Source organism: Herpailurus yagouaroundi, unplaced genomic scaffold (genome assembly GCF_014898765.1).
Source record: "Herpailurus yagouaroundi ecotype Mexico unplaced genomic scaffold, PumYag 142, whole genome shotgun sequence".
Lineage (NCBI taxonomy): Eukaryota > Metazoa > Chordata > Mammalia > Carnivora > Felidae > Herpailurus > Herpailurus yagouaroundi.
This window is the reverse complement of record NW_024412397.1, coordinates 26,656,017-26,676,198: the sequence shown is the minus strand read 5'-3', so window position 1 is coordinate 26,676,198 and position 20,182 is coordinate 26,656,017. Positions and strand designations below refer to the sequence as shown.

Genomic DNA, 20,182 nt, shown 5'->3' with positions numbered 1-20,182 from the left:
AGATTCCCCTCCCTCTATTCATCTCTGAAGTTCCCAGCCAAAGGAAAATAAACTGAACAGCTCTGTCCCTGGCCCAACCTGTAGGGCTGCACGGCTGAGAAAGAGCTAAGCAAACAAACATCCCCATGCAATTATACACCTGTGTAATTGCTGCAAACAGGACAGCCAATTGGGCGCTCGCTGCGCTTTCCAGGCTGATAATCTCAACATCGGGAGAAAATGCCTATATTCAGGCACCGTGACATCAAAAGGGAATGCAATATGGTTTCGTGACCCCAAACACAAGAGATTAAGAAAAAGCAGGTGCGGGGGTGGGGGCGGGGGGGGGGGGGGGGGGGGGGGCGGGGTGCTGGGGAGGAAGAAGGAAAACGCCATCGAAACTGTCCCTCCCGGAAGTCAGTTCTAGAGAAGGAAGGCCCCGGAACATCACTCAGGTGGGCTTAGCTTCCAGGCAAGATTTATCAGTTCACCTTCCTCACAAAAGTGATAGTTAATTTTAGAGGTAGTTATCTTACGCCTGTTACATCGCTGAAGATGGAAGGAGAGTTAAGAGGCCAAATGTCCTAGGAATATTTATGGCTGCTGTGTCTCAAAGATTCATCTGACACCATTTTATGAGGACGGATATGTCAGGTCGGCTCAATGGAGATGGACAGGAACAGCAGGAAATGGCACTGAAGTGGAGACACGAGCAGGTGGTCTTTACAGCTGAGCCCTGAAATGCCCTGGAAGGCTAGTGCAAGCCGCCATGAGGATTACGGATGGCCGAGAGACGCGGGGTCCAGTGCTGGCTTTGGTACCAAGTCCCGAGAACTTGGACAAGCCTCCCCGGTGGTCGGATGAAGGTCAGAGAGCTGGAGCTCCAGACCTGTGGGTGTGGAAAGCGCCACCCCGGCCGCAGAGCAACAGCTGATGCATCAGGAGGGCGATGTTCTGGGGCATTCCCAGCCTGGCTGGCCCTGCTCCAGAGAGGGGCCAGCCCTCCTGGAGGCTGCACAGGGTTCTTGTCATCTCCAGCTGGGATGTGCCAAATCTAAAAGCTCATCTCAGAACTGGAACCCACAACCGGAAGCTGATAATCTGAGCCACGGGGGGTTCCAATAGCTTCCTGGATACTGTGTGCACCCCACAGCGTCCTCTTGAGCCAGGGATGAGTCCCTGTGACTGCAGCCAGGGGACAGCTCATCATTCCAACTTCCCACCCGTCCTCTTCACCCAGGCTTCCTGCCGCTTCTCCTTCAGGGCAGTGCTTCTGGAACACCTTGCCACACACTGTCGCATTTCATCCACTCGATACCCGCTGAAGGATGTACTGTTGCTATATTCCCACTGAATAGAGCCCAGGGACCGGGTGGGGACTTCAGCTATGAACGTATGCCCAGCACTTAGCCGGGTGCCTGGAATCACACATTAGACAAGACAGTCATTGTTGAATAAATGATTGACTGACGGAGTGGAAAGAAACCGAGGTTCAAAACAGTTAATATTGTGTGTAACACTTACATACTATTTCGTGTTGTGCTGTAATTATATCAGGGGGATTCCTGGGGCACCTGGGTGGCTCAGTCGGTTAAGCGTCCGACTTCGGCTCAGGGCATGATCTCATGGTTCGTGAGTTTGAACCCCACGTCGGGCTCTGTACTGACAGCTCGGAGCCTGGAGCCTGCTTTGGATTCTGTCTCTGTCCCTCTGTCCCTCCCCTTCTCTCTCTCTGTCTCTCTTTTTCTCTCTCAAATATAAAAAAATAAAATAAAACTTATGTCAAGGTGATTCCCGTCTCCCCAACTAGAGTATAAGATTCTAAAGGATGTGCGGTGTAACAGGCAGCTTTGATTCCCGGCTCTGTCACTTATAAGCTGGACAGCTCACTTAACCCTTTTAAGCCTCAGTTTCCTCATCTGCAAAGTGGGGCTGGTCATTCATACCCGACAGCTTACGTGGATCACAGTAGATAATGTGTGCCAAGCACAGTCTGGCACCTGGTCTCTCAATGCCCCGTCCCTTTCCTTCCTGCCTGCACCCTCTCTGGTTTATCTCCCAGCACAGACATGACAAGATAGGCCTAAAGCTCTGTGACCTCCACGCCTTTGCTCTTCTGGTCTTCCTCCTTACCAGGTCCTGCCCCAATACCACTTCCGATCTGCAGCCTTTCTTGACATCACTGGCTGCCAAAATGCCCGTGTTCAGATCCCAGAGTGGCTCTCCTAGAGGTCTGTTGAGGACAGTCTACTTGCTACCCAGGTTCGCTATTCTTTGCAACGCTCATCTCTCTGTGCTGGCCACCCCTCAGTGGTGGCTCAGGCCTGAGTCTTGTCTGTGTCTCCCCAGGGTCTCGGGGGGGCTTGGTGTGATCCAAATCTCCCAATCTCATGAAGTTCTGGAACCTAGGCTGGTGGCTTCAGGGCCCAAGCGGCACTGGGGTCCTATGGTTCTGGGCAAGGAGCACCGGACTCTGCTGGTCCCCTGGGACTCAGTCCCTCCTCACTGTAAACTGGGGGTGCTAAAGATACTGCCCCTAGTGGTACTCTTCCCCCCCCCCCAGCACTAGCCCTAAGAGACAGAGACCCCAGCCGTTTTGGGGAGGGTGGCTTTCCTCTCCCTTTCAGCCCAGGTTGGGCCTTAAGGGCAAGAGGGTCAACCAAGGCAGCCAGGTTACTTACTGTCCTTTCCTGGAGATCTATCCAGAGGGGGTTCCTGACCCTTGTCATCCCCCAGGACATCACTGGGTGGAGTGGAGCTTAAACTTGAATCCAGCAGGGCCATCCCCTCCCCTCCCACAAAATCTTCAATCGAATCTGGAGAAAACTGCCCGATTGTCTCAACCACTTCCTTCCCATTTTCAAAATTCTGCATTTAGAGGGATTGGAAGGGTTATGCCCACAGCCTGCCAATGAGTCCTCGGAATTCATTAATAACAAGGGTTAAAAGAAAAAGCGCAGTCGTCCCCTGCCCCACCTGCCCGCAGTCAGAAAAACACAAGCCAGAAACTGGGGCAACCGCACCGGGCGCTCCCCCGCCCCACCCCCCGGAGTGCTCACCACAGGCACGAGAAAACCGCCCCCACTCGGGATGCTCCGCGCTGGGCTCTTTGCGGAGTGCTTCCCCGGCCCCGCCGCGCCCGCTGCAGGGAACGGGACGCTCCGGAGGGCGCCGCGCGCGCGGGCGCCGGCAGGGGTGGGGGCGCGCGGGGCCGCTCCCTTCCGGTCTCCAGGCCCACCTGAGGCTCCGGGAGCTTCGAGACCCCGGCGGGACTCCACGGGCCCGGAGGGAGTTGTCCCGCCCACCGTGCCCAGGTCGGAGCGCAGGGAAGGATCCCCCGTCCACCCCCCTCTGCCAGCGGCTCCCGCCCAAGGATCGCGACGCGACCCTCTCCAGCTTGCAACGGCGACTCCTGCCAGTCCTCCCTTTTAATTTCTGCCCCCCCCCCCGTCCGGCCCTCGACTTCTGCCCCGAGTTGCCTCTGCTTTTGCTCCTCGTCCCCCAAACCCAAGTTTTGCATCTGACCCTGGGGAAGCCCGAGGTTTTTTGGAGGGAGGGAATTTAAACGATCCGCGTCTGTCCGCCACTCCCTTCCGGAGCGGCCCTCGCGCCTCGCTGTCCCCTCTCCCCGCTACCAAAGGCTGCCCGCGAGGGCCGCGGGCACGGAGCAAGCCAGGAGAGTTGCTCTACAGAGTTCCAGACTCTCTTCTGCGTCCGGCCGGGAGGGACGCGGCCGCGCGCCCCGCCGGTAGACCAGGAGCCCCGGCCCCCGTGTCCCCGGCGCGCTCGGCCGGCCCGAAGCGGGTTTGAAATTGCTGCCGTTGCCGCCACTCCCATCCGGCCGGTCGGAGCCCACGCCCGGGGCCAGGAGGTCCCCGCGGCGCCCCGAAGGCTGGCTCCCCGCTCACCTCCCTCCGCCGCCCCGCCGCCCGGGCCGGGTCGCCGCACACCCACCTGGCCGCCCCGGGGGCGCCGCGCTCGTGCCCGGGCAGTGTCCTGAGCGCCGCCAGGGTCCCGGGCTGGGGATCCACGCGGCAGCGCTGCTCAGGGGAGCCTGCCGCGGCCGGCGGGAGGTTGTCATTGATTCGCGCTGGGCGAGTTAAGCCATTCCAGGAGTGGTTTTGAAGAGAGCACTCCCACCCCTCCCTCCAACCAAAGTATTTGGCAGGCAGCCCCTGTCGTCCACCTGTACTGCTAAGCGCGGGACAAGGACCAACTTCACTAGTGGCGCTTTAGGCTTCACTTTAGAGCACGCAAAGGAAGCTCTTTCCTAAAGGTAAAGCAGAAATGAACGTAGGGGTGGCAAAGGATTCCTGGCCACCCCCCCCACCCCCCACCCCGCCTCTCTCCTGGTCTCCTCAGTTATTTCTTCTTCCCTCTGAATGTTTCACAAAATGCCTTACCACTCTTCTCAAACCAGGGCAGCCTTTTATTATTATTGTTTGACTCAGTTCTGTGTGTCTCTTGTTTTCAAAGGCAATTTTACTTCCATTTGCCTGAAACCTGAGCCCAATAAAATCACCAGAATTACGTCTTCTGCTCAAAGGGTCTTGAATGTAACTTCACCAAATCAAACACTGTACTGCAAGCATTCAAGGGGCATATAAAACAGAGGGAAGTGCAGGAAGGAAGCACAGAACGGCAGCTCCCTCCACCAGGGGGTCCACCTGGGTTTGGCCCAGGTGGAGTCAAGGGGCCTGCGCGGGGGCACCCGCAGACGGGGCTCACCCACAGCAAACATATCTGACAGGCTTTCCATGGCTTTGTCTCCATTGGAAGCCTGACTCAGAAATGCCAACCGGAGATCCAACAGTCCGCATGTGGGGTGGGCCAACCACCAATCACAGGGAGGTGTGGCCAAAGCACCCTCTCCCAAGCTGCTCCTTAAAGCCACATGCTACACCCTTTTTGAAAACTGCCAGTGGGGAGGCTCCTGGCTCTGTCATCCCTCTTTCCCCCGGAACTGTCCTTCACCTGGGGGAAATCGTCGTTAACCCCTTGGTACCTAGGCTGGCAGTTCTCAGAAACATGGGAGGAGCCAAGGGGAGCTCTTCTTCCCTGGTGATCAGCATCTCCGCGTGCCATGGAGAAGCCCCACAAACCAAAGGAGACCAATGGGGGTCCTGGCCCTCTGTGGCCTCTGCCCCTCTTCCAAGGCCAGGCCACGAGCCTTAAAGTACCCCAGAGTCAAAGGTAAATCCCAAAGGTCCGTCAGTCCATGAAGGTCAAGAACACTAGGAAGATGGGTCCCACTAAAATATCTCCTCCAACAGGTGCCCCCTGCCTGAAATGCCAGTGTTAGTGATTCATTCCTTTGTGAGCCACGCCCTGCAGAAAGCCTGTACCAGGCAGGCAAAACTGCTTCGGGAAGGCAGGAAGGGTCTCTCCCTGTGGTTCTAAAACTGTAAATACCCATGGGCAAAGGCAAGGATGAGTCTGTCAGTCCCTGCTTGCTGTGGTGGGAGGGCCGTGGATGGTGTGCGAGGCAACAGAGGGTCTCAGAGCCAGGGAGGTGTGGAGTAGGGTGGGGAGGGGGTGCTAAATCAGGGAATCAGTCACTGAAGTTCAGAAGGGGAAGCACTTAACCAGGGCAGGTGGACAGTTTCCAAGACTGGATGACTCCATAGCTTTTTATCAAAAACCACGTACTCCCGGAACACCCAAGCCAAAGAACGAAAAGTCAAATCCCTTTGTCCACAAAGTCACTAATTAAATATCCAATCATGTGTAACTCCATACTCCACTCCCAGACCCGGTAGGCAAAAGTGCCACCACATTACCTGGACGGAATCAGTATCAGTCCAGAAGTGTTTGTCGTGCACCCACAGGGGTTTGCCTCAATGCCCTGGGCAGAGGTGGGGTGGGGTGGGTGCCGTGGGGTGGGCCTCACGTCTGGTGGGGAGATAAAGCACCGAGGGTTGGCCAGTGTGGGGCAGGGCCCATAGCGCATGGTGCAGGGTCCATCAAGACAGGGACAGCAGACAAGGAGCTGAGAACAGTCAGGAAGACAGGGATCATCTGGAGAGGGCTCCAGGAGGTAGGCTAGGCAGCTCTGGAAGTTTGTGCTACTGTGAGCAGGAAGGCATGTCAGGTGCGGGAATGAAGGCTTGGGGAGGGGGCAGCCGGCCTGGTTGAGAAGGTTGTCGAGGTGGGTACAGCAGCAGGTCAGGGTCTGTGTGATGGACCCAGTTTATAGGTGCAGCTTCTGGCTGAAAGAGAGCGCAGGGCAGGGACTGCTTTCAGGGGAGGGAGGGAGGGAGGGAGGGCTGGAGCACGTCTTTCAAACCCAGCTGGAGCTGGATGTAGGCAGAGGGGTGGTGGAGGGAGGCTGCCAGGAGGGGTGGGGGAGAGCTGCGGTGCCTAGCCCAGCCTGCCCCCAGGCGGCCCCTCCTAGCAGGGCTCCAGCCCCAACCCGAAGGAGTGTCTGAGTAGGCCAGTGGGTGGTGCCAGGGCCGAGGATACTGTGGCCAAGAGCCTGGGGGGGGGAGGGCTGGCCACTCTCCAGCCCACCGGCTGGGCCCCCACAGTGGATAGTGAATGTCATCCCTCCCCCCCTCCCTCCTCCTTAATCACTGTCTGTGTGTGCCCAGTTGGGACACGCCCTTCGGAAGGGCTCTGGGCAAAAAGTGAAGAGCCCTACCCCTTGGCCCCTCCAGCCTTGCCTCCTTGTTCTCAGTCTCCGTGCCAGGTGCCTCTTGGGAACAGAAGCATAAAGGCGTCTCGGAGGGGTGGGGTGGGGTGGGGTGGGGGGAAGGGACCGAGGAGGCGACCAAGGCCACCCACAGAAGGGGCTCTGGGCTGGCTGGACTCTAGATCTGTTATTGTGCATTTCCTTTTGGGATGTGGCTTCTTCCCGGGGCCCTCTGTGGACCCCTCCCTCTCGCTCCCCGCCCCCCACTCCTCTCTCCAGTCTTTCCCACCCCCACCCCTCTTCCTGGGTCAGGTCGGTCAGAACTCTTGGAAACAGGCTGGCTTACAGACGCCTTGCTTTTCACATCTGCCTCCAAACCCACAACTCACTCTTGTTCCAGGGAGGGTGAAAGCTCCTTCTTCAACCACCCAGCACAGCTCAGAGAGCTAAACAGAAGCCCAGTGAGCGAACCCGCTACTGTCTTAACTTGAAACTTCAGTGATGCCTGGTCATCAGTGGTGACGTAAGCACACAGACGGCTTCTGAACGAGCGTGTACACACACAGGCTATGTTTGCACACATGTACAGAGAGGTGGGTACAGAGATGAGCCGTACTACCTAGAACTAGAGATAACACATATCTATTGAGGGTCTACCCCGACTACAACCCTGCAACCGCACCAAGAGACAGATCCTCTCATACCCCGCCCCTCCCACCCCCCATGCTGAGCCATGAGGAAATAGGCTCAGAGAGGTCTTGCCGCTTGGTCAAGGTCACAGGACTTGATAAATTGTAACATTGGGCGTGATACCAGAGTCTTCGGAGCTTTGGTGCCCAGGGGCGCTGGGGTGGCTCAGTGGGTTAAGTGTCTGACTCTTGATTTTGGCTCAGGTCATGATCTCAGGGGTTTGTGAGTTCGAGCCCTGAGTCGGATGGACTCCCAGCTGACAGTGCACAGGCTGCTTGGGATTTTCTCTCTCCCTCTCTCTCTCTGCCCCTCCCCTGCTCATGCACTTGCTCTCTCTCTCTCTCTCTCTCTCAAAATAAACTTAAAAACAAAAAAAGAATTCTGGCACCCAAAGGCTGCTTCTGGGGCTCAGCTCTGGCTTTGTCTAGCTCCTACAGCCGGTTCTCTTAGGAGTGGTTTGCTTTGCTTTGCTGATGTGTACCTCAGTTTCTCCAGATGCTGATGACTCTCACCAAACCAGGAGGCTATTATTAGCCAGGAGGAGGCTGAGATGGAGGGTGGACTAGTAAAAAGCACTGGAGCAAGTCTTCCCTAGAGAATTTGCACAGCAATGGTTTTGAGTGTTACTCAGACGGGAAACTCAGAGCCACCCTTGCTGCCTCCCCGTCCCTCCCAGCCTGCACCCCACCCCTGCCGATCCATCCATCCACAAGTTTATCTCCAAAATAGATCTTGAATCCACTCTCTTCCTGCCACCTCCTCCACCACTGCCCTCTGCTGGGCCACTATCCCTTCTGGCCTTGACCTGTGCAGAGACCGCCTAAGTGGCCCTCTTGCTCCCATTCCTGTCCTGCTCCTTCAGCCCAGGGCCACAAGGCTGCCTGTGTCATCTTCTTAAAACGTGCATCTGGGGCGCCAGGGTGGCGCAGTCGGTTAAGCGTCCGACTTCAGCCAGGTCACGATCTCGCGGTCCGTGAGTTCGAGCCCTGCGTCGGGCTCTGGGCTGATGACTCAGAGCCTGGAGCCTGTTTCCGATTCTGTGTCTCCCTCTCTCTCTGCCCCTCCCCCGTTCATGCTCTGTCTCTCTCTGTCCCAAAAATAAATAAATGTTGAAAAAAAAATTAAAAAAAAAAAAAACGTGCATCTGGTCACATCACAGGACACTTCAAGTGCAGTCCAAACTGCTCGCCACAGCCCCTGAGGCTCAGCAAAATTCCTGCTTCTCACTCCAAGCTCACCCGTGCCTTCTGCCCCCATCCTCTGGTTGAGTTCTTTGTCCTTCCTGTTGTGGGACTTTGCATGTGCGGATTCCTTGGCCTGACATACTCTCCCCCTATGCCAGGTCTTAACAGAAACATTACCTCCAGGGCGTCTGGGGGCCTCAATCAGTTGAGTGTCTGACTCTTGATTTCGGCTCAGGTCATGATCTCACGGTTTGTGGGTTTGAGCCCTGCATCAGGCTCTGCGCAGACAGCGTGGAGCCTGCTTGGGATTCTCTGTCCCCCACTCTCTCTGCCCCTTCCCTGCTCGCGGTCAGGTCGCTCTTTCTCTCTGTCTCAAAACTAAATAAATAAACATTAAAAAAACAAAGGAAAAAAAGAAACATCACCTCCTCAGGCAAGCCTTCCTTGATCACCACAGATAAACTAGAAAGGTCCCTCACCATCATCTATTTCAGACCTTTGATCAAAGCACTCATGCCACGTGCATATTTTTATTTAACTGCTTGCTTACACGGAATTATTTTCTGACTGTCCCTCCCACTAGAATAGAGGCTGCTTGTGGGCAGGGACCTCGTGTGTCTTTTTCACTGCGTATACCGGAGACACGATAGGCTCCTGGCAAACACGCGCGAGGCAAAGATTTGTTGAGAGAGCCTCAGATCTGGGAGACAGGCAGAACGGATCTAGTTCTGGATCTGTGCCCTCGAGGATGTCACACGGCTTCCCAGATCCTCTGCTTCCTCCTCTGTCAATGGGGGCCATGGATGAGATGATGACCCAGAGCCTTTCGAGGCCTGGTGCTCGGCAGTTGGGTGGGCCTTCACTCTCCAAGAAACTGCAAGCGCCGTTAAATAGACAAGAAGAGAAACTTGGCCATGCTGTACCTTGGATGGCTTTGAGAAGGCTCTGCTTCTGTTGTCCGTCCTGCTGACACTTTAGACAAGTCAGTTTGTGAGGACTTAGCCTGCTCGGGGCCGTGACTGGCCACCATCCCCACAGCACACCCTGCCGCGCAAGCATGGAAACTGGGGCTCGTCCAGAGAAAGCAGTTACTTCGGAGAGAACCAGCATCAAGTCAGGAAAGATTTTATCTAGGGCCTTCCGTCCCAGCAGTCATGCTCCCCCCAGCGCCCCCGGTCTGAGGCCTGACCTCCGAGGATGTCACCTTGTGTGGGTGCAACGCTTTAACTCCCAGTGGCTTTCTACTGGGCCTTCCTACCTGGCCTTCTTCGCCACAACCCGGGAGGGCAGACCGAGGAAACTGAGACGCAGACCAAAAAAGTGAGTGAGTGGCAGAAAGGAGGCCTTTGAAATCAAGGAAGAAGAACTCTAGTGACATTAATATTCTTTATATTATATAAATATAATTTGTAATTCATATATTATATATGAATATGTGACTTTAAGAGAATATTTATATGAAATATATTTGAAAAAATATATGAAATTCTTCCATATTAGAGAAAATTCGTGAAACAGAGGAGAGAGGGTCCCTCATAATCATACCACACTAGACAGGGTGGATACTTGTAGCATTAGAGCAGGTTAGGGCAGTTAGTCTGGGTCTTAGTGTCCCTCGCCCTCCCTCCCCCTCCCTCTCTCCCCCTCCTTCGCTCCCCCTGCCTCTCTCCCTCTCTCCCCTTCTGGTTCACTCACCAGAGTGAACATTGGCTCCATCTGACGTCCCACTTTGCACTTCTCAGGTGCTCCACAAATGTTTACTTAAATGTTGAGGCAAACTGAGAGAAAACTCAGCCTAGCCGGCTGGGGCAAGAGGAAGAGGTTGCACTTCAGGGGTGCCAGCCTCTGTCTAGGTGGCCCTGTGGCTTCCCAGTTCCGAGGACACGCCAAGTCCTCACTATTCCGAGCTCCCTGCTCGTGCCATTATCTATTATCGCAAGGGACTTTACCGCGATGAGAGGCTCTATCACTTTCATCCACAGATCAGATTTCACTGAAACGCAGTTACATGCTGATTTAAATAACAATCCGTAGCTGTTTAGCATCAGGAACAGAGAAGGAGCCTCGCACTTTGGATCTAGGCTCTGCGCTGACAGCCCTTTCTGTGGTCATAAAGGTTATCCAAATCTGCCGGTTGCCAATGCGACACACATTTCTGCCACCATGTTTTGGGAGGGGGGCAGACCCAGTCATCCGGAACCTCCGGGCAGTGGGCCAGGCTCCTTGACCAAACTCTCCCGCTCTTGGAGCACGCAGAGGAGATCCGGGGAAGCAGAGCTGTGGCCGCCTGGCCTTTGGCTGCCCTGTCCTTTGGGAGCTGGAAGGTGAGAGTGGGGCCCAGAAGGGAGGCTCGGATACTTGGAGCTGCCTCCTGCTTCTCAGGTGTGCTGAAAGACCAGCCAGAGCTTGCCCTGACCCCGGGCCCTTGGAGGGGAGGTGCTGGCTGAGCACTGGGTCCCGGAAGTGCTCCCTCTGGGGAAGCTAGGGGAAAGTACCCCACCTGGCTGGGACTCTGGGCAGGGCTCAGAGTCTGGCTGCCTGTACAATAGACAGAGTGAGTGGCCGGGTCCCAGCCAGCTGCCGCTCACAGCCCCAGGGCCCCAGGGTTGCCAGGGCCTCGCCCTCCTCTCGGATTGTGGATTGTATTGGGTGACGCAGTTAGGCACCCACGGTGGGGGGAGGAGAAAGTGCCAAGAGCCTCCAGGGCTCTGGGTGACTGGGCCTGTCACCTCAGAGCTGGGAGCCTTGGGGAGGAGGAGGGCTCAGCCAGGACCTGGCCAAGGGGGCAGCAGAGGGAAAGGGGGCAGCATTACCTGACAGGGGAGGCAGGTTCCTCCTCCCTTCTCCCTCCTCCCTCCCACCCTCCCTCCCTCCCTCCTCCCTTCCTCTCCCAGGTCTGTAGTAATTGCCTGTTTGTGCCCCACCCCCACTACTCCAGGCTTTGGCTATAAAGTGGTGAACACATCAAGATCTCCCCATCCTCATGGAGCTGACCTTCTAGTAGGAAAGACAATGACTAGACAAGCATCTGCCAGGAAGTCAGGTGGGTGAGGCCGCCGTCACTGCCCCCCACCCTGAGAAGCGGGGAGAGCCGGGACTGTACCCTATGCAGAGTGAGGACACGGAGTGAAGGCAGGTGTGACTTACCCAAGACCAACCCAGGAGAAGTGGTGGAGCTGCTATGCACTCAGTGCTCAGTACTCAGTGCTCAGTACTCAGTGCTCCCAGCACTCTCCCTCTTCCCTAGCACGGCCACCGAACAGACCTATCTGCAAAGCAAAACTCTGTGCCCCTAGGGATACCATTTTTTTAAAGGAGGTGTTTATACCCAGAAAACTAAAAAACAAAAATCAACTAAACTAAGAAGCTCAGGCTAGGCAAAGAGCTAACTCCGTGGTGTGAAATGACACTCCTGAGACAGGAGCCTGCGGGTCTAGACAGCCTGGGGAGCTGAGGGCCAGGCGACACTGGCCGCAAACTCTGGCCTTGACCCAAGGTCTCCTTAGTGACCCTGGTGAAAGCTGGCCTGTCGCTCCTGGGTCCCCGCAGATGTGTGAGGGCCCCATCACCCAACCGCGCTGTTGGTACCCTTTGGGCATCACAAATACACCCTGGGGGCCCATGTGTCCCTTCACAGCGGTCTGACCAGGAAGAGAAAAGGCAGTGTCGGGGATGAGGAAGATGTGGGCAGGACCACGTGTGTGTATGCAGGTATGTGTGTGCAGGGGTGTGTTGGGGGATGTGGGAGGGTGTATACTGAGGGGGCCGGTGAGTGGAAGGATGGGCTGCTGGGCTGGGCGGCTGATTGTTGATGGGGGAGGGGTGTGCACCAGCAGTTTCTCTGTTGGATGAAGCAGTGGACAGGCTCTGACACCCTCCAGATGCTCTAACTGGCGTTAGAGCGTGCTCAGGCAGAGGTCAGCCTCACCCCTAGAGCTGGTCAGCATGCCATCGCCAGGGACTGCTGGGTACGGCCAGGACGGCCCGCAGCCCTTCCCCAGGGCCAGACAAACTAGGCAGGCTGGAGGGTCAGCACAGGGACCCTCCCCATCCTGTGAGGGTGGCAGGGACCTTCTCATTGAAGCTGGCACCTTCCATAGGTCAAGGTTACGGCTGCAGGATGGACGGGAGGACAGGCCAGAACTGAATGGCCACTATGGAGATCAAACCCAGGCATGGTGATGCCTTTCTGAACGCGGACCTCTGATCCTCTGCTCGAGTCTCTGGGCAGATGGTTACAACGCGGATTCCTGGCACCCCCCCACCCCCACGCCCGGCCCACCGAATCAGAATCTGAGGGACGTTGTCATTGACCTAAGTCCTGCAGGTGTGTGCTGGGAGGCGGGGCCAAGGAGGAGGTTTTCCAACTGCTTGACTGTTCCTTACACGTTCTCCGCATCAGAGCATGCCAAGGACTAGAGACACCGCTGTGCAGGTAGCCGTCCCTACTCTCAGGCACTTGGGACTCTTCCATGTTATGGATAATGTGGGCGTGAACATCCTTATGCACACTTGCCCTTATGCGGACTCGTGCCTTAAAGTCCATTCTCAGAACAAAGGATGAAAAGGATATGAACATTTTTATGGCTCCTACCATAATAGCACTAAATTGCATTTTCCAGAAAGGCTGCACATTTGCGCCGACACCTGCAACGTGCAAGAGTGTCGATTTCATCACAGTGCTGCCAGCATTTCGGCCCCTCAGTTAAAGATAAGGAAACTGAGGCTGCATTGCTGAAGTGACCTGTGACCTATGTCAAGTGACACATTCAGTCAGTGCCAGAACTGGGACAAGAACCCAGGGATTTCTCATTCAGGGGCCAGGATGTTTCGCCACGGCCGACTTCCTCAGGCTCCAAAGAGGCAGGAGGGAGAAATCAAGTCTGGCAGGTCACTCTCTGTCCCCCACCCCTCCCTGCCAGCTCTGACCTCAGCTAGGAGCTCACGTTTCAGTGCATTTCATTGTTTTTCTGCCTGTAAAACCGGGCCTCTCCCTTGTCTGCTCAAGCTCCACATCCTGAGTGAACTCTCTGATTCCTCCGAGGAGGCCATCACATACTTGAACCGTGGGTTAGATGCAGATAAGTGGACGGGGAAGGAGTGGGACAAAGGCGAGATGACGGTCCGGTCCGGGGAAGGACAAAGGCCAGGCCAGATCGGCCAGAGCAGTGGGGGCCCCAGGGGGAAAGTTAAGACGCAAAGGAGTTGGGGCCCAGGGTGGCAGACAAAGGAGTCCAAATGGGGGGCCTTGAGCACACGCCTAGGCCTCCATCTGCTACTGGGATGTGGGTTGTTCCCATGAGAAAACTGGGTTCTGGCTTTAGCCGGGGGCGGGGGGGCAGTCCTTACCAAGGTGTCTGAGGGTGCAGAGGATTCCCAACCCCCCAGCTAATCATATGGAAATTGCATGAGTATGTGAGCGTGTTCCTTTTTCTGGGAAGACAGCCCATAGAGCTTAACAGATTTTCAAAAAAGTTTATGACCCCCTGTAAAAGTTCAAAAAATAAAAGTTAGATGAAGAGTGGAAGTCATTGAGAAGTCAGAACTGTTTGTTGTAGGAATTATATATGTGTTTTTACCCAGGGTAAGGAGAGAGGAGATAATTACAGGTGGTCCTTCTCAGATAGGTTGATGATGGATGGATGGATGGATACATTTGATAAATGAATGAAAGGAAGGAAGGAAGGAAGGAAGGGGGAGGGAGGGAGAGAGGGAGGGAGGAAAGAAGGAAGGGAGGGAGGAAGGAAGGAAGGACGGGTGGAAGGGAGGAAAGGAGGGAGAAAGGGAGGGAGGGACAGACGGAGGGAGGAAGGAAGGAAGGGAGGGAGGGATGGAGGGAGGGAGGAAGGGAGGGAGGGAGGAAGGGAGAACTTTTTGCAGAGACTTATTGTAAAGAATCAATATTCGTACCATCTAGGTTTCTTACTTTCCAGTCACTGCCCTCCAAAGATGCTCCTAGGCAAAGATAAAGCCTTCTCAAAGTGGAGAAGCCATTTAGTGGGAAAAAGGGATTTGGCTTCACAACTTTTCCAGAACTATCTCTTGCATAAGACGGGATGCGCTTGAAAACAATCACAGCAAGCCCTTCCCAAGCACTTAGTGGGTGTTCGGCACAGTGCTGAGTACTTTAGGAGTATTATCTTGTTTACTGCTCAGCAGCCCTGGTGGTTTGCACAGTATCATACCTCCCATTTTACAAGGGAGGAAACGGAGGCCCAGGGATGTAATGTCACTAGCCCCCAAGCAAACAGCTGTAGCTGAAACAGAGGGTGCTGGAAGCTAGGTGGGCAGGTCCGGAGCTGGGGCTAGATACAGCCTTCGAGAGCAGTCACGTCCTGTCCTCAGCAATCAGCCCCATATTCATCTTCCACCAAAAAACCTGGACCATGACCACTTGAACCCTACTGTTCTCTATACCTTTAAAGGGATAGCACAGTGAATATACTTGAAATTATCCAGGCTGATTGTCTATACTTGCTAAAAAAAAAAAAAAAAATGGTAATAGTAGACGTAGTAATAGTAATCCCTCCCATTTACTGACCATCTAATACGAGTCAGAATATATATATATATATATATATATATATATATATATATATATATAAAGGCTTTATGTTCATTTTCTTAATCGTATCCTTACAACAAGTTTCCAAAGTGAGTATCAGCATGTTCATTTTACAGATAAAGGTATTGAGGTCCAAGGGGGTTTAAATAGCCTGCTGGAGGTCAGCTAGGAAGTGGAGGGGGCTGGACTGCACTCACACTCTTTTTCTGCGTCTCTGTCTCTTGCTGGGTAATGCAGAGCACAGAGGTACAGGAGCTGGCTTCCTTGTTGGGGCCTGCCTGATGACTGGGGCACAGAAAAGGCCCAGGGGGCTCACTGCCATGGTCAAAGGAGAAGGAAGGAAGGAAGGAAAGGAGGAAGGAAGGAAGGAAGGAAGGAAGGAAGGAAGGAGGGAGGGAGGGAGGGAGGGAAGGAAGGAAGGAAGGAAGGAAGGAAGGAAGGAAGGAGGAAGGAATGGATAAAACATAGCCTATGCCTCAGGCAGCACCAAGATGATAAATTACCCAAATCTAGAGCTGCAATTCCAAAAGTCCTACAAAAAGGGGCAGTAGCCACTGGCGCTGTGAATCAATCCACCCTGAGCCACTCACTCGAGCGTACATTCAGAGGCATGACCCAAGTGTCTCTGGAATTTGGCTATATAGTCTTTGAGGCCAAGGTTCAGTGCCTCATGAGATGTTCTTGTGAAGTTCATGTGCAGGTGGGATCATGGCCCTTAACTGAAATCAGTGGTTGTTTCAGTGCATCCCTTCTCTGGGGTTTTGATCTGGATCTGAAAACCCCAGGGCCTGGAAAGCAAGAAACGCAGCGGGCGGTAGTGATGGCCAACCCCGAGGACAGGGCCGGGGAGGTGGGGGTAGATGAGGTCGCAGCTGCGGCTCAGGGTTGTGGCCGGGAAAACCTGAAGGGGAGGACTACGCCAGTACTGTCAAGTCCAGAGGCCGAGCGGACACAGAATCTGAGAAGTCTTTGGGCACAGCACGCTGCCTGAGTTCCAAGTAAGCAAGCAAGGTCACGGCTAGGCACGATGCCAGACGTGTGGCCCTGTCGCCTGGGATCCTACCAAGCAGGCACAAATAGGGGGTCAGGAGTCTATCTGAACAGCTAGGAGGTCAGTTAAGGCAGGAGGAAACAGTCTGGGTTGGATCCCAGGCCCTGGAGGGAATGAGAGGAACCTCTGGCAAAGGACTCCGTGAGCCTTAAGGAAACCCAGGCACGGAAGACAGGGTCTGCCCTCTGGGGCAGCATGAGGGCTGAGCTTGGCCAGGGAGAATGGGGATCCCAGGAGACTGTGGCTAGTGACCGCACTCCAGAAACCAGGCCAACCCCACACTGCCTTTCTTCCACGGGGGTGGAAGAAATCCACCCTGGTCAGTTCTCAGAGGGTCGCTCTCCCGACTCTACAGTCCTCTCGGCTCTGGCATTTCCTTTCATTTCAGAAAATAAAACTTTGTGTCTCTCAATCTTCAAAGTCATCACATACATTGAGAATAACCTTATGTGTTTAGGATTCTATTGTTATTCAAGGCACTTGTTTTCAGCTCGTTTTCCTCACTAGCCATTTGATGGTGAGCACCCTTCCACGACGCACGTCCCCCATGCCCCTTCCCTGCTTCTTGCTATCTCTCGTCACCTCTTACCTGCAGGTGCCTCTGGCTGGCATCTGGGTATTCAGATTAAGCAAGACACCCTCCAAACCACATCGTCACTGCAAAGATGTTCAAGCCCTAGTCCCTTCATGGGAATTGCTTAAACAATCTGAAGACATTTGCATAACAGACAGTGCGAGAGCCGCTCGCCCGCCCGCCCGACAGTGCCAGGCATCAGGCAGTGCTGCTTCCATGAGCCACCAAACACGGAAAGAGCTGATGCAAAGCAGAGTGTGCGTTAGCCACCCTCCATCCTGTGTTCTCATCTGCTCCAGCTGGTTCCGTGATGTAGGTTGGAAACCAAAAAACCGTGTAAGTTAGAATTGTGTATGAAACAAGAGCCGATGGGCCCCCGTCACACGGGCCCCAGGAAATGAGCATGACAACTTGTTCTGTGACTTCTTGGGGTTCAGTATGGTTTTATGTTCCACTCAGGTTCTTGGCTCCGTCCCAGATAGAGGAGGAAGCCAATTAAGTGATGCTTCCCTGTCCTCCTAATATTCTCTGTTACATTATATGGACTTTACTGCTTTGAAGTTGCCAATTATTTCCTTCTCGCTGCCGTAACATTACTATGGCGTGGTTATCTCTGTGGGGAAAGACAGATGCTTCGAGGTTCCGTGTTTTACTCGTCCGCCCAGGCTGAGAACCACTGGTTTAGGGCAGCCAGGGCTATTCTAGAAACACCAGACTTTCAGATCTCCCTCAGCCGGTCAGAGTTGCAAGGCTCCTCAGAGCGCCTAAAGCCCGGCACACTCGCCTTATCCCTAAGGAAATAGGGTGTGTCTAAGGTTACTAAGGAAACTATTGCCTAATCTGCAACCATCTCCCCCACAGGAGACCTTATGAAATGATTAACAATGACATCCTGGGGAGGACTGTGTGCATTTCTAGCCCATCTTCTCCGGAAAGGATTTGAACCAGCTTACAAACGTGCCTACAAGTACATTTGTAGGCAAACGTATGTAAAAAAAAAAAAAAAAAAAAATTAGGAAGAGACAATAAAGCAAGCGGAAAATAAGGAAGAAGATAGATCTGGGTTTAAGATCCGCACCCAGAACGAACACCACCGAGACGGGTGTGCTCAGTCCGGGACGGCCATAGATTCCATACCAAGACGCCCAACCATCAAGACTAGGGGAGGTACACCAGACCCATGGGGCTCCACTTTTCCTGTTCTCTACCACTTCCTACTTCCCTCTTCAGGCATCAGTTTTCCGGTCTGTCAAATGGGCAAGTCCTGCCTTGTAGAAGCGTTCTGAGGCTCCAGTTAAGTCTCGTATGTAAAAGAAAGCACTCAAAGAATATGGCGCCCAGAAGGGACTGTCATTTTTTTTTCTTGCTGCCTCCTGGTAATGAATTGAACATTACTCATTTTCCTTGGCCACATGAGGTGGCCACCAGCTTTTAGCTGCTGCGGTTGGTCAAAATGAAGTCTATATCCATTTTAAGAACACAAGGGGCGCCTGGGTGGCTCGGTCGGTTGAGCAACCCACTTCGGCTCAGGTCATGAACTCACGGCTCGTGAGTTCGAGCCCCGCGTCGGGCTCTGGGCTGACAGCTCAGAGCCTGGAGCCTGCTTCCCATTCTGTGTCTCCCTCTCTCTCTGCCCCTCCCCTGCTGACGCTCCATCTCTCTCTCTCTCTCTCTCTCAAAAATAAACATTAAAAAAAAAAAGAGGAAAGAAAAAGAACATAAGCACCGTCCAAACACTGGATGAGAAGCCTTGTAACATCTTTCTGAGCTCCAATTATGCCAGTTTTTACCATCACACCTTTCCCCCTTTCCTTGCTTCAGTTGGAGGGGGGTGCGGGGGTGGAAATCAAGGTACTTGGGAGCCGCAGGGAATGTGAAATTCTAAAGTAAAGTTTAAGTACCCTGGAAAATGCCCGTTTTCTGGCTCAGGGACGATGTTGGGCAATAAAGAGGAAAGAGGAGGGTTGAGAAGAGCAGAGGGAGCCCCTGCAGGGGCCTGTCCGGGTGTCCTTTGGCGGGCATGGCACCTACCTGTCGTCACTCAGACGGTTTCCCCAGATTGAAGCTTTGGGGATGGGATCAGGCATCTTCTGAACACAGGCCAGCATTTTAGCTGAAAGCTGACTAGTGCTTAAGATCGGGCATGTTGTGATTCTAAATGGAGAGTGAGGGCAGAGGGGCCACCGAATCTCGGGGGACAGAGCTTCAGGGGCCTCAGCTGGCCTCCTCCATGCGGCATGTGTTATACTCACCAAGGCGAGCCGCTCAATATACAAGGGCGCTAACAGCAAGAACAACCATACAACTACCACGATAAGAGAAATGTCATACAAATAACACACACCTGGTCTGTTTGGTTTGGGGTTGAACATGAGAAGGTCACGGTGGGCAAAGGGGGTCTAGCATCCTCCCTGGGAAGTCACTGGCCCCTCCTGCTATTGCTTCCAGCGCCTGCAGCACTGTGAAAGAATAAACAGCAGGTGGATAAATCACCCTCTTCGGGGAACGTGGTCAGATAAGAACCAGCCCTCCTGTCTGTAGAGACCTTCGCACGTCCCAAGGCTGCCATCTGAGGGGGGACCACGGGGTTACAGGTGGGATCTCCAGTCGACAGATGGGGAGACAGATCTGGGCTGGTGGAATTATTTGTCAAACCATCAAGGATCCGGTTGTCCCAGGGGAAAGGCAGCCTGTGATCCCAGATGCGAGTGTGGATGCTGGAGCTGGACCCTGAATGTTGGCTCTGCGATCACTCACTGTGTGACCTTAGGTAAGTTCTCTCTCTGCCTCAGGTTCCTCATCTGGAAAAGGTCTTGGGTGCGTTACCCGAGCCGATATCAGTAGAGTGCTTAGAACAGTCCTGACACCTATCAGGTGCCCTATGAGCGTGTTCAACCCAAACTCCCAGGTCAAAGCCTGACTCTGCAGCCCCCAAACCAAGAGAACAATGGCAAGATCCCAAGTGTGTGTGCTCCACCGTCCCACAGAAGAAAACTCTAATCCTACTCAGTGTCAGCCCAGCGGCACCGCTGAGGGTGGAGGGAGCGGCTGGAGCCAGATCAGGGTGGGGAGCGGGCACCTTCCCCAGGGCCTGGGGACGGTCCCACTTCCTTTCCCTTCGAGGTCTTGCCAAGGAGGAACACATGGGCTCGATAAACGTGTGCCAAGCAGGAACGAGATGGTATCTGAGCCGGACAAGCGGACAAGTTCAATGTGCCCAGGTTCCCAGCAGGGGCAGACACCCACTCCCCCTCCCCCGCCAGCTTGGGCTTGGCCCTCCTCCTCCTTCTCCTTCTCCTCTTTGCTTTGGTGGATTTGTTGTAGCTGCTGCCAAGGGCACCCATCAGGAATGACAGGTGGTTTGCCTTTGGGGAGGGCTGCAAAAGTGTCAGGCAAACAAGCCTTGGCTGGCTTTCTCATGACGCTGGCCCTAACAGGCTACAGGCTGAACACGGTTTCCCAAAAGCCACAGGCCCATGCGCTTCAGCGCAGGCTCTGAACTGGGACG

The 20,182-nt window shown here is 54.4% G+C and overlaps 1 protein-coding gene and 2 long non-coding RNA genes across 5 annotated transcripts in view; 2 read left to right on the top strand and 1 right to left on the bottom strand.

Moving 5' to 3' along the window:
• ZBTB7C (zinc finger and BTB domain containing 7C) overlaps window positions 1–20,182 on the bottom strand; it is a 158,859-nt gene that overhangs the window by 109,977 nt on the left and 28,700 nt on the right. The window contains exon 1 of one of the 3 annotated variants that reach the window (XM_040478889.1): window positions 3,934–4,248. The exons of 1 other annotated variant lie outside the window; for it this stretch is intronic. The gene's annotated coding sequence lies outside the window, so the exon portion shown is untranslated. Of the gene's footprint in view, window positions 1–3,038; window positions 3,143–3,933; window positions 4,249–20,182 lie in introns of those variants that run through there. One more of the 3 variants, XM_040478891.1, reaches the window with a different exon arrangement.
• LOC121032955 (uncharacterized) overlaps window positions 1–20,182 on the top strand; it is a 104,921-nt gene that overhangs the window by 56,042 nt on the left and 28,697 nt on the right. The window lies entirely within an intron of this gene.
• LOC121032954 (uncharacterized) lies at window positions 10,162–14,168 on the top strand. The gene is made up of 3 exons (XR_005791615.1): window positions 10,162–10,808; window positions 11,423–11,527; window positions 12,585–14,168. It is a non-coding gene; the product is annotated as an uncharacterized LOC121032954 (long non-coding RNA).